Genomic DNA, 19,449 nt, shown 5'->3' with positions numbered 1-19,449 from the left:
TCCCCCATTTTTCTCTCAGAACTCATCCTCTTTTGTCTCCTTGGTCATTATATTCCAGCCATTCTAGCCTTCCAGCTGATTTTTGAATATGTTAGACACACTCCTGCCTGCCTCAGGTTTGTACCATCTCTTTCTTCTGCCAGAAGTACTTAGCCCACTCTGTCGGCATAGCTCATTTTATCCATTCAAGTCTTTGGACAAGTGTCCTGTTCCCAGTAAGGGGCGCCATAACCATCCTATTTAAAGTTATTCTCTTTGCCTTACACTCTTAATGCTACTTATCCTGCTCTATTCTTTTGTACATAGCACTTATAATGCACTGCCATTCTGTATTCTTTACTCCCACTAGAATGCAACATGACATAGAGTATCAAGCCATTTACTAAGATGTTTTGTTATTGATGTACATGCAGCATCTAAAACAGTACCTGACCAAAAATTACCTGCTGAACGACAGACTTTGCCAAAAACAGATGATCCCTACATTAAAACCCATAATCTCTGGTTTTACTCAAATGAAAATACAGAAGTTCTACACAGGAGATAGTACAACACACCTAACTGTTCCTAACTCTGAAGGGAGAGGTTTAATGTAAAGAAATGGCAATCTGAAGAAATGTCAGAAATACATCAGAGATTGTTATAAAGACAGTGCTCACTTCAGCAGCACATATACTAAAATTGGAAGGATACAGAGGTGAGCATGGCTCCCCATAAGGATGGCATGCAAATTCATGAAACAGTCCATGTTTTTAAAAAATGTTATAAAGATATACAGGACTTTTATTACAAGATTTGATTAAACGGAGTACTAAACCCTTTGCCAAGATGGTAAAATAAAAATTCATATTCTCCCAAGTTAATATTTAAGTTTAATAAAATTCTGATCAAAACCCCCCACGATGTTTTCACAGAAATTAATGAAGTGGCTTAAAAGTCCATTTGAAAGAATGAGGAGCTGAAAACCTAAATAATTAATGACAAGAAGAAAAAAATGTATACCGTTATTATAACATATTAGAAAATACGATTTGTGAGCTACTGATTTTAGAAAAGCCAGGTAAACCAAAGAAATAGAATTTAAAAAAAAAATGAGAAACTGCCTTCGGAACAGATGAGGAAAGAATAGTCGAGTAAACACCTGGAACTGGGAAAATGGTTTAACCATCTGTTTAAAAGAAGTTTTTTTCATACAACACATAATATACAAAGTAAACTCCTCATGAATTAGGATTTAAAAATCAACAACAAACAGATTTAGAATAATTATAAGTGGGTCCGATTATAAGGCAAGTCAAGCTCTCCAAGCTTAAGATTACATAACTAAATTATGAGATAAGCATTTTTAATGCATTAATAATTATAACATTGCTGTTATTAAAAAGCAAAGAACCCTATGCAGTCATCAAAAGAAATGAAATCTTGCCATTTGCAATGACGTGGATGGAACTAGAGAGTATCATGCTTAGCGAAATAAGTCAGTCGGAGAAAGACAATTATCATATGATCTCCCTGATAATGAGGAAGTGGAGATGCAACGTGGGGAGGTTTGGGGGGTAGGAAAAGAATAAATGAAACAAGATGGGATCGGGAGGGAGACAAACCATAAGAGACTCTTAATCTCACAAAACAAACTGAGGGTTGCTGGGGGGAGGTGGGTGGGGAAAGGGTGGTGGGGTTATAGACACTGGGGAAGGTATGTGCTATGGTGAGTGCTGTGAAGTGTGTAAACCTGGCAATTCACAGACCTGTACCCCTGGGGCTAATAATACATTATATGTTTATAAAAAAAATTTTTAAATTAAAAACAAAAAAAAAGCAAACAACCAATATGAGGTAATCCTAGAAGGAAAGGCACTAATTCTGTGAGATGAAAGCCTAGAGAGGATAAGGGTCAAGGATTAATCATTATTAGGGTTTAGGACTTTCACTTTCTGTTCCTAGCTATTATCACCAGATCTTCAGCAAGTTCATTTCTACCCACAAATGCACTGTTAAGCGGCCCCCTGAAAAATCAAAGAGAATAAATTGAATTCATAGTTTGGGGTACTAAAGGCCAGAGCAATATGATGCAAGTTGGATCACCACTACTGAGTCAAAAATAACCATAAGAGACTATGGACTCTGAAAAACAACCTGAGGGTTTTGAAGGGTCAGGGGTGGGAGGTTGGGGCAACCTGAGGGTTTTGAAGGGTCAGGGGTGGGAGGTTGGGGGAACAGGTGGTGGGTAATGGGGAGGGCACGTTTTGCATGGAGCACTGGGTGTTGTGCAAAAAGAATGAATACTGTTACGCTGAAAAAATAAATAAAATGGAAAAAAAAAAACATGAAGTAAGAGTGAAAAGTGAAAAGTGATCATAAAGGGTGGCAGGAAACTTTTGGAGGTGATGGACAGCTTTATGGCATAGACTGTATTGATGGTTTCATGACTGTTTACTTATTACTAAACTCACCAAGTTATGTACATTAATTATGTATAGCTTTTTATGTCAAAAATATAAAATGAAATAATAAAATCCAGAAAAGAAAGAATGAAGAATAAGAGAAAAAAGGAGACCAAAGGAGAATATATAAACCTCTTACATAAATTTTGGAAAGTAAAGGAGGAGGGCACTGGAATGCCAAAAATTGTATGAAATTGGGGCTTTTTAAATTTTATTTGGACATTAAAAAAACTTGACATCCAAAAGAATGCCTGGAAATAACTGCATTTCACACACCCACATTTACATACTCATATACAGAGATATGCACACATGGGTGTACAAACACACAAACTTATATAAGCATTTATTGAACAAATTGGACTTGATAGGATGTAAGAAGGAACCAACTTCATTCTTATTCTTTTATTTCCCTTCAAGTTTCTATAAACTGGTGCTTGTTCTAATTCTGCATAAAATCTGAAGGCAATCCCATAGCTTTGAGGAACAAGTAGTTTATAAAAATCCACATTTTTGAATGAGACACTTAGATCCAGTCCAGTTTAGTATAATAAGCAAAGCTCAAAGAGCTTCTCTAATTAAAAGCATCTTCCTGTAGTAGCTTAATCTCCCTTGAGGCTTCCAGACCTACAAATAGAGAAGAAAGTATGGTTGACTTCTTGATTATTGGCTCTTTCCATCTCCTTCCTCTACTCACTAATTTCTTTTTTACTTCTCCAGCACAGGGTCTAAGAAGAAGAGAGAGTAAGGAGAAAGGCTACACAGTCTTGGGTTGCTCTTATCTCTGTAATTTGGCCATGGCAAATGTTAAAAACTGACCCCATCCATTCCTGGGATACTATAGTAGATTACTTGGAAACCATCCCAGTTGGGAACCACACTGTAACATCTTGCCCAAGGCTAGCTACTTACAACAATCACCCTCAGGTCCTGGACTTCAGGAAATACATCTATTGTGTAAGGTCCCTTCCCCTCTCTCCAGTTCACATCTTGTCTCTAGAGAACCCATTTGCTCCGCCATTGATGGAAGCAAAGTTTACTCTTAATATCATTTACCCTGGAGGGGAAAATCTCCAGTTTAGAGCCTCTCACATTTAGACTTTGTAGATATGGGTCAAATGTCAGTTCTTACTTTCCTCAAATTCCCACAGCCCAATGACAAGGCCCTCAAACAGATTACTTGAAGACCCCATCACGTAACTTGAGATAAGAAAGAAAAACTCAACTTTCTTTACCCATAATGTTGGGGATAGAATCTCCACAGGGTATGATTAACTCTCTGCAAAACAAATCTTTCCTCAACTTTTTAACTTCTTAATCTTTCTCTTTCTTGCGGTGAGCAGAAATGCTCTAGCACTTACAGAACATTTGTTCCTGGCTTCCAATGCTTTGGCTCTGACTGTATGACCTTCACCTTTCAAGTCTTGCATAGATAGTCTAGCAACGTACTTGTGGAGGTTCATGGGCTCACCTTCAGTTCTGAGGTTTGGGACCTCTGGAATAATTTCAGGGCAGAGTCAAATGTAACAATATGTTAGACTACACACATGTATATGTATGCATGTATGTACATATATCACTTTACCACAGATACAAATGCAAAATCATACATGTATGTGTGCCTGAGGCTATATGTTAATGAATAATGGAAGTACAATATTTATGGAAAATATATTAACGTGAAAAAATTACTAGTGACTTTTTCTTCTTTTGTTTTTCTCTATTTCCTAAAATAATATGCCTTACTCTTAAAACCATTTAAAAAGTATATCTGTATACAAACGCATAATAATGGATCCTATTTTTAAAATGCAATCTTGATTTCAAAATAAAAGATTACTGAAACAGAATGAATAACCCAGAAACAGACAAATATAAAGAAATTTATTATATGCTAAAGGAAATATCCGAAAATTAGAAAGAATTACTTAACACATGGCATAGATATATTTTGGAATTACCTTCATAATAAAAGTCAGATGGGAGCTCAATAGTGTATAATACATATAAATATATATACACACACGCAGACATATATGCACACCTATATACACATATCTATGTATGTATGCATATCTGTGTGTGTGTGTATATATATATATGTATATATATATATATATAAAGTATATATATGAAATCAAATTCTAAAAAAAATTAGAACTAGGGGCACCTGGGTGGTTCAGTCAGTTAGGCATCCAACTCTTGATCACAATCTCAGGTCATGATCTCAAAGTCTTGAGATCAAGCCCTGCATCATCAAGCCACGCTCACCACAGAGTCTGCTTAAGATTCTCTCTCTCCCTCTTCCCCTCCCCTGACTCACAGACACTAAATAAATAAATAACATTTTTTAACAATATTAGAACTAAATAGAATTGAATTGTACTGGATCAATTTAAAAAGTTTAAAAACAATAAGAATAAGCATAAATGAAAAGGTCAACAGGTTTGGCTTTGCAAAAATTTCATAATTCCACCCAGAAGTATTAAAAACCAGTAGTTTAAAAATATCCCAAAATGTGACAGGTTTGCAGAATATTTTTAATATATGGACACAAAGGAGTTTACTTAGAAAAAAACCACTTTCCTCCCTCTTCCATTCCTCCCTCCCAGAAATATTTATTGAGTGATTGTTCTGAACCAGAAGCTTTAATAAAATACCAAGGAATCATAAATAAATATTATAATACATTTATATTATATATATTATATATATAAATAAATTTATTTATTTATATTTACATCTATATCTCTAGGCCTAAAGAAACAAAGTATCTAATGGGTCTGACAGATAATAAGAGAGATGTTCTAACACTTAAAGGTAAATATTATGATAGCAGTTCACAAGGCCTGTTATGGAAACCCAAATTAGGAGCACTGAACAAGGACCCGCGAATTAGCAGATGGGAGGTAGGGTGCCAAGGAAATTTCCTTAGAATAGGTAATAAGAGATAGTAACTTAGATGAAGGACAAAGGATAGTTTAGAATTCTAGCTCTAACACTTACTGATAGCTCTCTTTCCATGGGCAATTATTCTCTGTGCCTCAGGTCCCTTGTCTATAAACCGGAAATGATAATAACATTTATATGGACATGGAAAGATTTTAATAAGAATTATTTAGTTATTTAGCATTTAGTAAGTCCTTAATAACTGGTTGTTAAAAACAAACAAAAATTAGGGGCGCCTGGGTGGCTCAGTGGGTTAAAGCCTCTGCCTTTCGCTCAGGTCATGATCCCAGAGTCCTGGGATCGAGCCCCGCATCGGGCACTCTGCTTGGCAGGGAGCCTGCTTCCTCCTCTCTCTCTCTGCCTGCCTCTCTCCCTACTTGTGATCTCTATCTGTCAAATAAATAAATAAAATCTAAAAAAAAAAAAAAATTAAAAAAAAAAAAACAAACAAAAATTATAAAATGCCATTTGGAAAGATTGGGAACTCAGGAGAGAATAGTCTTTGCAAACTGCAAATCCACTATGGTAAAGTATAAATGTGAGGTATGGCATGGAGAGAAGTAAGGCTTGAGAATGAAATAAGGGACAGATAATAAAAAATTTAAAGGAGGGCGCCTGGGTGGCTCAGTGGGTTAAGCCGCTGCCTTCGGCTCAGGTCATGATCTCGGAGTCCTGGGATCGAGTCCGCATCGGGCTCTCTGCTCAGCAGGGAGCCTGCTTCCCTCTCTCTCTCTCTGCCTGCCTCTCTATCTACTTGTGGTCTCTCTCTGTCAAATAAATAAATAAAATATTTAAAAAAAAATTTAAAGGAAAGTCACAAAGAATGTTTAGCAAGAGAATCACACAGTAAGATTTTTCTTTTATAATGTTAACTGTATCAGTGATGTGGATAATAAATTTGAATATAATATCACCAAACATAAAAAGACTAATTAGGAATGGTCTCAATAATCCAGAAGAGAAATGATGAGAACCTGAAGTAGAGCAGTATATATTTAAAAATGTTAAGGAAGTAGAATCCATAGGATTCAATGACTGATATGTGGGAAGAGGCAAAAATAGGAAGGACTGTTCCTAGATGTCTGCTTTAGGCTACTCAATAGATGCTAGTGACCTTCGTAAAGATCAGAAACATAGAAGAAAGATTAATATGTTAATTTTTTAAAGATGGTATAGCTGTCCTTTTATTGTTCAGTATTATCTGGTTTCCCTCTACTTTGAGGGGTAAGGGAAAGTTATACTCACCCTAAAATAGACATATACTGCAATTTTCTATAATTAAATGACTTCTTTTGTCTCATATTTTGGATTTCCTCACAGAAGTACATCTTGTTTTTCCTCGTGAGCTACACACTCTCCAGTTTCATCTCATCCTCTCACAGAACTTCATTTACCATTTATATTTGCTGACACCTGAATCACCAGATTCAGCCTGGAATTCTTTCCTCAGCTATAGACCATCATCAACTTCATACTAGACATCGCAGCTCAGACATCTCACAGACATTTTAAACTGAGCATACTTTAAATGAAACTCTTATCTTGCCCCTGAAAAACCACCCTTCTATCTGCGTCTTGAGCTCCTTTTTTAATGAGTTTCACCACCATCCATGGTGATGATGCTTACATCAGAAATCTGGATATTTTCCTTATTTTGTGCCTTTCTTATTCCCTACACTTAGTTAACCATGGATCATATAAACACTATCTCCTAAAACCTCTTGAATATTTGTCTTCCAGTCACAGAGGCAGTCATTGCTCTCTGTCTGATACTGGTAGTTTGGCTTTCTAATGTTCTACGACTTCTATCTGAATTGATTATCTGCTCTATAATTAGATTTTTCAAAATGGACATTTAAATAGATTTATTAAGGTATAATTGATGTTTTCACCATTGTAAATGTACAATTCAATGAATTTAATAAATGTAAAGGGTTGGGCAACCATCCAGGTGTAGAACAATTTCATCATCCAAAAAATTCCTTCATGACTGTTTGCAGTCCATCTCTAATCCTACCCACCTAGTCAACCATTTACCTGTTTTCTGTCTCTATAAACTTGTCTTTTCTAAATGTTTTGTATCTAAAACAGAAATTTTATTATTATTTCCCTACTGGGAACTCTAAAATACCCTCCATTTTTCCTCTATCCTCTTATAGAAAGTACAGATTCTTTAAAAAATAGACCAGTTTAAGGAAGGACTAGACTTTTTTTTTTTAATATGGAATACAACTGATTTTGTTGGTCTTCATTCTCTTTTGTGCTAGAGGAATGCACCATTTCTTTTAGGAGGGTGAGGTGAAAATGGGAACTAGCTTGTTTCAGGTGCTAATGTTTTAGCTGTGGGCTTAATGGGGCACTAGGGTCTATTGTCAAAAAAGGAGTGGAAGTTCAGGAAAAACAAAACAAAACAAAGCCAAAAAACAAAAAAACGGTAACTCGTGGCAAAATAGAAAGGAAGAAATGACTAAAAAGTTGAAAGATAAGGGATGGTGGGTGGAGTTCCCAAGAGCAGAGTTAGCAATCTTTAAGAGATTAGCCCAGGAGAGAAGGGTCTATAGTCATACGATCACTTCATGGCTGAACCAGGCAAAGGAGAGATCTAGTAACAGGAAGACTGAGCCCTGAAGGCTGGGAGGGCACAGTGTGGCAGAGAACCTAAGAAGTTGATATTGAGGGAGTTGAATTCCTCACCTGGAACAGAATAATTGACAAATGAACCAAACTAGTTATGAGCCTGAACTAAGAAGCTTGGTAATGACACACTTTTCCTGATTCGGCCCTATTTGCTCTTCCACCCTCATAATATCGCTCTACACTACAGCCATTATAAACCTCTCCAGGATCCTGATAGAGTTATGTCTACACACTATCACAAACACCTGAGACTCCTTCTGGCTGGATCACAGTAACCATCACTGTACATCTAATTGATTTACTTGTCTAAACTCACTTACTTCAACCGGACATCCAAATATCCTTTTCTGAGCTCAATCCCAATTTTTGATACATCATAATAAACTGTCCCCCAAATCCATGCTGTCTCCAAATAAGAACATTCTTGTCTTCCAGTTTTCATAATGAAATTATCTTCCTGTGTCTAATCCATTAGACAGAAAGTCTTCTGAGTTTAGACACTGTGCTTCATTCTCTTAATGTGTCTCCAGTGCTTATCATAGCAAATGGCATGCAATTAAGGCTTTGCATCTATGGAGCTAAAATAAGTGTAAACAATTATAATAATAATCATTATCTTAACATTTTAAAATAATTACAGATATAAATAATTAAAGAACATTTTACATGCAATATACAATTATAGTAATATCTAAAGAAATGCAAACAATTTAAAATCTTTTTTAAAGATTTAAAATCAATTTAAAATCTTTCTCCTCAATCTTTTATTGCAATTACATAGTTCTAGTTTTCTCTATGTAGCAGTAATACACTCTGAATTTTTCTTGGCTTAATAAGGATGTGTCCATTATTCTGAGCTCTTTAACATAGTGATCCATATTAGTCCTCTTTTCATTAATAAGGTCATCTCTCCCTTGTTGAAGAAAAGTCTTGATAGTCTTTCTCGACCTTGTGTTATCACCTACTTGGTGTGGAATTCCAAAATGACTGGTCCTAGTCCTTGTTTGCTGTCCAGCTCCTGACATTTATTTCAGTGAACTTTAATTGTTACTAAAAGTTTTCTGCTGATGCCAAGAATGGCCTTAGGCCTTCCGTAAAATTCTAACATCTCTTACATAGTTTAAGGTACTCTCCAACTTTTTGCCACTGAAGCAGTTAAAGAAAAAAAATCCTAAGCATGATAAACCAGCATTTACAAGAATAACATCAAAAGGAAGTGTCTGTCCTCCCCGATCACTTTTCTGACCTCTGATAATTCCAACAGACCAGACACAATGTCACAGACTATGATTTCTCAAAAACCGAACTTTCTTTAGAAGATGACATCTAAGCACATTAAAGTAGGTTTTAAAGGAAAAATATGAGTCTACTTCCAGTTGCTTTTCTTAATAAATCCATACATGTGACTAATTCTGAGAGCATTTTATAGGTATAAAATAAGGAATTTGTGAGTAAGGATGGGGACTTAAAAAGTGAGCCTTCAGAGAGAGGATACTAAGGATTAAGCTCTAAAGCACTTAAGATACTTACAGTTAAGGGAGACCACAAGAGGGAGAGACAGTGAAAAATCCCAGGGGAAATTCAACCACTACAGTACAAGAAAACCAGAAGGGTACAATGTTCCAGAAAACAAAGAATGGATTTCAAAAAGGAGGGAGTGTTCAACTATGCCATTTACTGTTTTGTATTCAAATAATATAAGGACTTTGGACACTAACCCTTTATTTGATACATCATTTGCAAAATCTTCTCCTATTCAGGAGGTTGCCTTTTAATTTTGTTGATTATTTCTTTCACTGTGCAGAAGATTTTTATACTGATGTGGACCCAATAGTTTACTTTTGCTTCTATTTCCCTTGCCTTAAGAGACATTCTAGAAAAATGTTGCTATAGCCAGTGTCAGAAGCATTACTGCCTGGCTCTCTTTCAGGATTTTTATGGTTCCAGGTCTCTCTTTTAGGTCTTTAATCCATATTAAGTTTATTTTTGTGTATGGTGTAAGAAAGTGGTCTAGTTTCATTCTTCTGCATGTGTTTGACAAGTTTCCCCAGCACCATTTGTTGAAGAGACTTTTTCTTATTGTCTATTCATTCCTCTTTTGTTGAAGATTAGTTGACCATATAATTGTGGACTTATTTCTAGGGTTTCTATTCTGTTCTATTGATCTATGTGTCTACTTTTGCATCAGTACCAAACTGTTTTGATTACTAAAGTTTTGTAATATAACTTGAAGTCTGGAATTGTGATAATTTCAGTTTTGCTTTTCTTTTTCAAGATTGCTCTGGTTATTTGGGGTCATTTGTGGTTCCATACAAATTTTAGAACTGTTTGTTCTAGCTCTGTGAAAATGTTGTTGGTATTTTAATAAGGATTGCATTAAATGTGCAGATTGCTTTGGGTACTATGGACATTTTAACAATATTTGTTCTTTCAACCCATAAGAATAGAATGTTTTCCCATTTCTTTGTGTTGTCTTCAAGTTCCTTCATAAGTGTTTTATAGCTTTCAGGGTACAGGTCTTTTACTTCTTTGGTTAAGATTATTCCTAAGTATCTTACTGGTTTATTTTTTTTACAGATGTGAATGAGATTGATTCCTTGATTTCTGCTGCTTCATTATTGTTATACAGAAATGTAACACATTTCTGCATATTGATTTTGCATCCTGCAACTTTACTGAATTTCTTTATCAGTTCTAGTATTTTTTTTGGTGGAGTTTTTCAGGGTTTCTATACATAGTATCATGTTATCCACGAGTAGTGGAAGTTTTACTTCTTTCTTACCCATTCAGTTGCCTTTTATTTCTTTTTATTGTCTAATTGCTGTGGATAGAACTTCCAGTAATTTGTTGAATAAAAGAGTGAGAGTGGACATCCTTGTCTTGTTCCTGTCCTTAGGGGAAAAGCTCTCATGTTTTCCCCATTGAGTATGATGTTAGCTATGGATTTTTCATATATGGTTTTTATTATGTTGAGGTATGTTCCCTTTTTAAGAACTTATACAACTCAGCACCCCCAAAATAATCCAATTAAAAATGGCAGAAGACATGAATATTTTTCCAAAGATGTACAGATAGCCAACAAACATATGAAAAGATGCTCAACATCACTTATCATCAGGGAAATGCAAATAAAAACTATAGTGAGATATTTCACATTTGTCAGAATGGCTACAATCGAATATACAGAAAACAAAAAGTGTTGGTGAGGATGTGGAGAAAAAGTAACCCTTGTGCACTGTTGGTGAGAATGCAAACTGGTCTAGTCACTGTGGAAAGTATTGTGGATGTTCTCCAAAAAGTTAAAAATGACTACTCTGTGATCCAGTAACCACACTACTGGGCATTTACCCCCAAAATACAAAAATACTAAATCAAAGGGACAAAAGCATGCTGATGTTTACTGCAGCATTATTTACAATAGCCTAACTATGGAAGCAGCCCAAATATCCATTGATAGATAAATGGATAAAGAAGGTGTGAGATTTCGTATATACAAAATCACTCAGCCATTAAAAAAGAATGAAATCTTGTCATTTGCAATGGCATGGATGGAGCTAGAGAGTATTATGCTAAGTGAAATAAACCAGTCAGAGAGACAAATACTCCATGATTTCACTCATATGTGGAATTTAAGAAACAAACCAAATGAGCAAAAGAAAAAAAAAAGAGAGAGAGAGAGAAACCAAGAAACAGACTCCTAACCTTAGAAAACAAGCTGATGGTTATCAGAGAGGGAGTAGATGGGGGAATAGGTGAAATAGGTGATAGGGATTCAGGAGTGCTCTCATCCTATTGAGCCCTGGGTGATGTATGGAAGTTGAATCACCATATTGTACACCTGAGTCTAATATTGCACTGTATGTTAACTACACTGGAATTGAAAAAAAAAATATGAGAACTAAGGACTGACCACAAAATTTGCCAACCAGAACACACTACATACCTCTCAGTCTTATTCTTCTCATCTGCAAAATAGGGATACAGCATCCATTTCATAAAGCGTGTGAAGGACTAAATAAGATAATAATACATGTTAGCACCTAACATCATGCCAGGAACAGAGGAAGAGCTCAGTAATGGGCAAGTAGTTTTTTAATTACAGAACACTGAGCAGCTTGGATCATAGACCTTGTGATATTTTATTGAATGCAGGATGCCTCTCAACCCTGTGAGAGCAAATTTGGCTCAAGAAGAGTCTAGTGTGAATGGAAAAATACAGAAATGATTACAGCTCAGGGGGTAGCTAGAACCAGAGACAATGAAGAGAAAAATATCTTGGGCAGGGCAGTTCCCATCCTTTGATTACACAATTCACACGACTTTGTGTTTTATCCTATTTCACAACTAGTAAGCATGCACTTTTTAAACTTTAGTTAAGGTTTGGGCGGTGCCTGGGTGGCTCAGTCGGTTAAGCGTCTGTTTTCCGTTCAGGTCATGATCCCAGGGTCCTGAGATTGAGCCCCGCATTGGGCTCTCTACTCAGCGGGAAGTCTGCTTCTCCCTCTCCCACTCCCTCTGCTTGTATTCCCTCTCTCGCTGTCTCTCTCACTGTGTCAAATAAATAAATAAAATCTTAAGGTTTGGAAAGCACTTGGAAATGACAACGAATTTCCAATAAGGACAAATGATATATAAAGTTTAGTGATCTAAGTAAGTTTAATATCACAAGTTAAAATTACTTTTTTCTCTCTTACACTAGAACAGATATTTCTTGCTTTTATATATTGTTTAATTCCACAATTTTACAATCAGCACTTTTCAATTCTTTGAATAAATAACAATAGACTTATTATACATTACTTGTGGTCTATGAGATATAGATACACACACACACACACACACACACGTATATATATATATATTCCATTTGGCTAATTTTGTTGTCAATGGCCATATATATATATAGATAGATCTATATAAACATAGACCACTATATATATATATTTTTTTTTCCATTTGGCTAATTTTGTAGTCAATGGCCTTATGATCTTATAGGATTTCCTCTTATTTTTTTCTCTCCTCACCAGATTTTAAAATAGCTATGTGATTGGTTCATGGTAAATATCTTAAACAATGGCATGTCTTACAAAATATCTAAAAGCAACTTGTTTTATTAGAAGTGTATATTGAAAACTAAGCACTAGGTAGACATTTTCCAAGACATGATGATCATATTGAAGTTAGATTCTGGAAAAAGTATGATAAAAAAAATTTTTAGTGCTATAATAGGCTGGCTGAAAGATTGTCCTTAAATAATGCATTAGCATGAATCATATCTTTCTCTGAATTTTTAGAGTTTTTATGGACCTCTAGTCTCTTAAATTCTATGTTCATTTTTACTTACTACTCTCCTCTAGTAGTGAGATAAATCTTTTTCTTCTTCAGTTTTCTACTTATCAAATTAAAAAAAAATACTGATTTTAGGAAGACTCTCTTTAAGAATTCTTTCATAGTACTCTTGTGCTCATTTTCTATTTTAACATTTACCCAGAAAATTTGGTTTGGGAAATAAAACATAAATGTTTTCATTTATATAGGCCTGGAAACACCACCAAAAGATTAAAAGTAATGGTTCACTTGCAAGAAACTGAGTTGTAGCAAAACTTATTTGCTTAAATATATAGCCTATGTTTTATCAATTTATTTCTAGGTAAGGTTTTTATTCTAAAATGAATTCAGAACTGATATAGAAATGGAAAACTCAAATAAATCAGATTTTGAAAATGCAAAGCCAGCTGGAACTAACCTAACCTCCTTTAGATTTCTCCAACTACTCATTAGATTTTTTGAAAATTTAAAAAATGAAATTGAAGGAAGTGAGCTCAAACAACAGAACTTAAATATCTAGTGAGCCAACACTCAACTCAATCAATCAATGAATCCCTATAGGGATTACAGGAAGTGGGTAATTCACATGCCCTTACTTTATACATACTGTGCAGTCAGCATTTCAAATTACTGATTCTTCAGTGATAACCGGTCATTTCTAAACAGGGATTTCCAGGTTATGAATGTTTTTTAAAAATGAAAACTAACCTAATCTATGTGAAAGCCAGAAATCTAATGTGAAATGATTTACTATAAATTTCTTTCAATCATTTTGCCAATCCACTGGAAAAATAAACAAATTTTTAAATGACTTTTTTTTTGTAGCTAAAAAATAATAACCACTAACACTAAAAATGTGATAATCACATATGTGGTGATGTATTTAGTTCTTGACTCCACAGATGGGAGAGGGAGGCAAGGAGCAATATTCACTAATGTTTTTCATCAGTCTTTCCTCACTCCCCTGCTGAGAATATTGTCAGTTGAAAATTCAAAGAGGGCCAAAAGTTTGGTTAATTCAAGTATTTCCGAGTAGGATTATACTTCAGCCTCGCAGAAGGAAAACAGTGTTCTTTGGACATAAACTCTCTAGAGAAAATAAGTATTTTATTATTAGTTGAGTAACATTCATTTTTTGGTTGACATTTCCTAAAAATCAGGCCATCTCTCCTTAATGCCTGACTTTAACTAATTTTTTTCATTTAAAAGTCATTTAAGCCATTCTTTGGCTATCCAGCTGTAAGTATTAGTACAGTATATATTATACCAGAGGAAAACTTTAAAAGTTCTGTTTACTGTCTCACTTCCAGAAGCACAAAAAGAACCTATAACTATTCCACACTTCCTATTGAGTACAGAGTTCTACCTGCAGGGTTTCAGCTAAAACTTGAGTTTGGCTAATTTTCAACTCAGCACTTCCTTTATGCATCCTTTCCCTTCTCCATCCTCTTTTTTTACTTGCTCCTACTCTAGTTGACTGTTTACAGGCTCATGCCTTTAAATTAGGCTACAGATCTTGGGCAACTCAAAACCCATGGTGTCTTAATCCGTATGTGCTTTAACCTCGAGGACAGCTCAAATATCTGCTGGAAATATGCTAAATTTGTCAACATTTTAAAGGAAGATCATAAGTTCCCTCTTTCTTATTTCTCAGATTTAAAATCCCAGCTTTTTATGTATGTCCATGTTCCACCATTTTTTGCCTTTGGTCTCTGAAGACTGCTAAGACATTACTTTTCCCTATTTGCAGGGAAACAGACGTACAGCTTCTATGTTAGATGGAGAGAATGCATCACGTGTAGATAATCTTCAGAACTGCAGAGTTGGTTACAAACCCAAACACTCTTAATGTCTTTACACTCCAACAGGTTAACACAAACAAAAGCACAGGATATAATACTATTCTCTAACAATCTATATTTACCCTAGGAGCATGGTTCCTTTAACACTTTTTAGCCACTAACTGTCACACTGGATCAGAAGTGAGTCTTAGCACCCATTAGCAGCTGGTGAAGTGTTGTCTTTGCACCTCCCAGAAACTACTGCTTCCCTCTGTCTTTTTCAGCTCTCACTCTAATTCTGGTACCGGGCTTGTTTTCTGCTCAAATCACACCACCTTGCCATTACTGCCTCCCTTGCTCCTTGCCTTAATGTCTCCTGTGGGAGTTCTTGCTCGACAGAAATCTAGAAATTCCGGCAGCAAAGTAGACACTTGGGCATTAAATGGCCAAACAGAGTTAGTGAAATGCAAGATTTCTGGTCCCAGGTGCAGTCTCTGAAGGAGTGGAATATCTCATCTTTCAGCCAAAGGTTTGTTTTTCTATCTGGTTATAGGCCCTTTCATCAGAAGACAGAAGTTACATTTCTCCTATGTGGCATTCAGAAGTCATAGCCATATATATCCACGACAGGCAAAAACCCCAGTGAGTACATGTTCTTTCAAACTATCTGAAACTACTTCTGACATAGGAACTAACCCTCAGGAAAGGAGAGTCTACCCCACAACACTGACATTTAGAAAACAATTTTAAGCCCAGCCATTTATTTAGCCATTTTATGACACTGTTCTCATCTGATAAGAAACAGAATGCAAAGATCTTAAAGATGTTATGTCTACACTGTCCTAAGCCCAAAAAGAATGTTGAGGGGTCACTCAGGACATTCTCATCCCTTTGTTCAGAACCCATCCATTATCCCCCCTAACGGTTATCACGTTTTCAAAACAATAAAGTCCTTCCATGGAAAACTTCCCATGTCTCAAGATGTGCTGTTATCTCCGGGGATATCTACCGCCCACACACCCTACACCTGCCCCTGCTCATATCCATATTATCATTCTCAAAGCACTACTACAGTCGATCCTTCCTTATTCTAGGCATTGCTCAAGCTAGAGAGCAGTTGCAATTCTATCCTGGAAAACAGTTCTTTCTATTTACCTGTCTCTATAACCTGTCCTCAGACAGTCTTAATTTCTAAACTTCTTAGATGAACCTGTAGGATTCATCACTGGCGGTGGATATCTGTACTCTCAGTTAACACATGCATCCATCCTGTTGTTTCACAGCGCAAGAAATGATCTCGGAAAAGTAATGACCCACTGGGAAGGCATAAGTAAACTTACATAATGAGGAATCCGATATTCTTATCTACATATAGAATAAGGTATTTTAAGGAGTTAAGTGGGTTTGAATATTTAAACTCTGAACAGACCTCCGCGTTTAAAGCAATATTCCATATGCAAGTTAAAATCTTAGAGGCTTGTTTTCAATGACTGGTTCCTGCCTGTGGAGTATAAAAAGTGTTTTAACCGATCACTTCTAAAAGCATACATAGATAGAAGAGCTTTAATGTAGATATGAGAAGAAACATAAAAGAAATATATGAACGGATGACACTGTGGTGATAAGAAATAGTTGGTTGCAAGACTTTTTAAGTAGATTATGCAGAAACTGACAGAGCTTCTGTTTATATTTCAAAAATGATCTGCTAAGCAGATTTCTATCTTCATGGTAAGAAAAATTGTTGAAAATGAGGTCAGTAGGTCTGAGCACTGGTAAATTGTAGCATTCTCTCCCATTTTAAAGTGATTTCAGAGAAAATATAATTCTTTATCTACTACACTAGCATTGACGAAACTACTTATATACAAAGAATTATTGACCCTTCTCAACAGACTGATAAACTTTCAGCTGAGCTCAAGTGTCCCAATAATATCTCTAACCTAGGGTTTCTTAGCTTCTGCTTTCACCTTTTAGGGGACAAGGAATCTATTTCCACATATTACACACCAAAATTGTCTTCCCTTTGACTCTTAGCCAATATTATGATAGAAAATAAGAATGTATTCTTTGGGGGCACCTGGGTGGCTCAGTGGGTTAAACCTCTGCCTTCGGCTCAGGGTCCTGGGATCGATCCCCGCATTGGGCTCGCTGCTTGGTGGAGAGCCAGCTTCTCCCTCTTTCTCTGCCTGCCTCTCTGCCTGCTTGTGATCTCTCTCTGTCAAATAAATATATTTTTTAAAATTATATTTAAAAAAAAAGAAAAAAAAAGGAATGTATTCTTTGCCACAGAGTAGCTCCTTAAATGTATACAACAGTATTATTCAAGTTTAATCCCATAGTTCCCTCAACTATTTCTCAGATGAAAATGGCTTTGGGACTTTTTAACATCTTAACAAATAACTCAACATTTAACAAACTTCTATGACTCAATATTCTTTAAAGTAGGATTCAGAGGGGTGCCTGGGTGGCATAGCTGGTTGAGCATCTGACTCTTGGTTTCGGCTCAGGTCATGGTCTCAGTGTCCTGAGGTCAAGCCCCATGTCAGACTCCATGTTCAGCACAGAGTCTGCTTGAGATTCTCTCTTTCTCTCTGCCCTTCCCGCTTGTGTGTTCTCTCTCTCTCTCTCTCTTTCTGAAATACATAAATCTTTAAATTAAATTAAAAAGTAGTGAGATTCAGAAATAGACAAAAGAATCCATTTATGGTCTGACCAGTGAACTAGCAATTAGTGATTATTAAGTTGATCTGGAATCCTACACCTATGAATTTAGTCAAAGATTGCATTAGTTTTATTTTAGTAACTGTAAGATAGTAGGAAATGTATATACTGGTCTCTATCCTTGGTTCCTGACACAGAGGTCCTAAATCCTTCGGAATTTCCTGAGTAATAGGAATATTTTCTTATTCTAACGAGGTGACTCTGGATGGAGGCTGTTCACCAGAAAAATCACCCCATAATTAGAAGCTTGGAATTGTCAGCCCATCCACCACTGTCCACTCTGGAATTCTGCAGAGAGGAGAGAGGGACTGGAAATGGAGTTAATAATTGATCATCCCTATGTGAGGAAGCCTCCACAAGAATCCCAAAAGTATGGGATTTGGAGAGCTTCCAGGCTAGCAAACATTTCCATATACCAGGAGGGTAGTGTATCCCAACTATACAGGACAGAAGCTCCTATGTTCAAGACCCTACCAGACCTTGCCCTGCATATCTCTTCCTCTGACTATTTATCTTTATTCTTTATCACATCCTTTAATAAACTAGTAAACCCAATTTCTGAGTTCGCTGAGCCATGTTAGGGAGCTCACTGAACCTGAGGAGGGGCTTGTGGGAACTCCATTTGTAGCCTTCTCAGATGGAAGTTGTAGGTAACCCGAGGACCTACTACTTGCAATTAGCATCTGAAGTGGGGGTCAGACTTGAGGGACTGAGCCCTTAACATGTGGCATCGGATGCTATCTCCAAGTAAGTAGTTTCAGAATTGAGTTAAGTGGTAGGACACCCACTTGGTGTTAGCAACCTGTTTGGTGTCAGAAAACTCACATATCTGGTGTCAGAAGTATTGTGATTGTGGCATTTGTGTGAATAAAAAAGAAACTGAGGAGGGGGTCTGAGGGTTTCTCCAAGTCAGTAACCTAGGTATAACTTACTGTTTTGTGAGTTTCTCTCCTAATAAAACACTTGGATCATTTTCATCTGACATTCTGTGAAATGACATTTTTAAAACTTGTAGCCCATATTTTTTTCTATGAATGCTTTCTTAGTAGTTTAGTTTTTAGTTTAGTTTAGTGTTCGACTCCTTCCTTTCTGACTGTAATGGATATCTCCAGTTCTTCACATACTACACACTTATCTCTACCATTTGAGACATAGTCCTCATTCCTTTCCCACTAGTTTTGACTGTAAGTTGGGACAGCCAATGAATCGACTGAACCAGGAAGTAGGCAGGTACTCCAAAGTCCCCCTCTTTTTAAAATGGAAACAAACAAAGAGATGATATTCTTCTCAAGTGGTGAGACTATATGATGCTGGAACCATTATCATAGTGTGCCTTGTATGAGTAAAACTAGTCTGTGAAAGTAACTCTGTGATGAAAAGCAAAATCTACTTTGGCCACATTCAAAATTCTCCTTCCAACTGTCCTTAGGACAGTTAGCTGTACCTTTACGTTCTCCATGAGTACATGAGCTGATAAATTCATTTAAAAGAAAAAGAAAAGCCACTTTGCCAAAACAAAAACAAAAAAACAAGTTCTAACTTAAATATAGATTTTTCTATGCAAAATTTTTACTTATTCCTCATGCTTA

At 36.1% G+C, this 19,449-nt stretch overlaps 1 protein-coding gene and 1 non-coding gene across 2 annotated transcripts in view; one reads left to right on the top strand and one right to left on the bottom strand.

The window, feature by feature from the left end:
• Window positions 1-19,449, bottom strand: part of THEMIS (thymocyte selection associated) — a 199,245-nt gene that overhangs the window by 68,236 nt on the left and 111,560 nt on the right. The gene's annotated exons all lie outside the window — the stretch shown is intronic.
• LOC123942891 lies at window positions 652-754 on the top strand. The gene has a single exon (XR_006818521.1). It is a non-coding gene; the product is annotated as a U6 spliceosomal RNA (small nuclear RNA).

The sequence above is a fragment of the Meles meles genome, chromosome 5 (genome assembly GCF_922984935.1).
Source record: "Meles meles chromosome 5, mMelMel3.1 paternal haplotype, whole genome shotgun sequence".
NCBI lineage: Eukaryota > Metazoa > Chordata > Mammalia > Carnivora > Mustelidae > Meles > Meles meles.
Note: the sequence above shows the minus strand (reverse complement) of the source record. Positions and strands in the feature narration are given on the sequence as shown.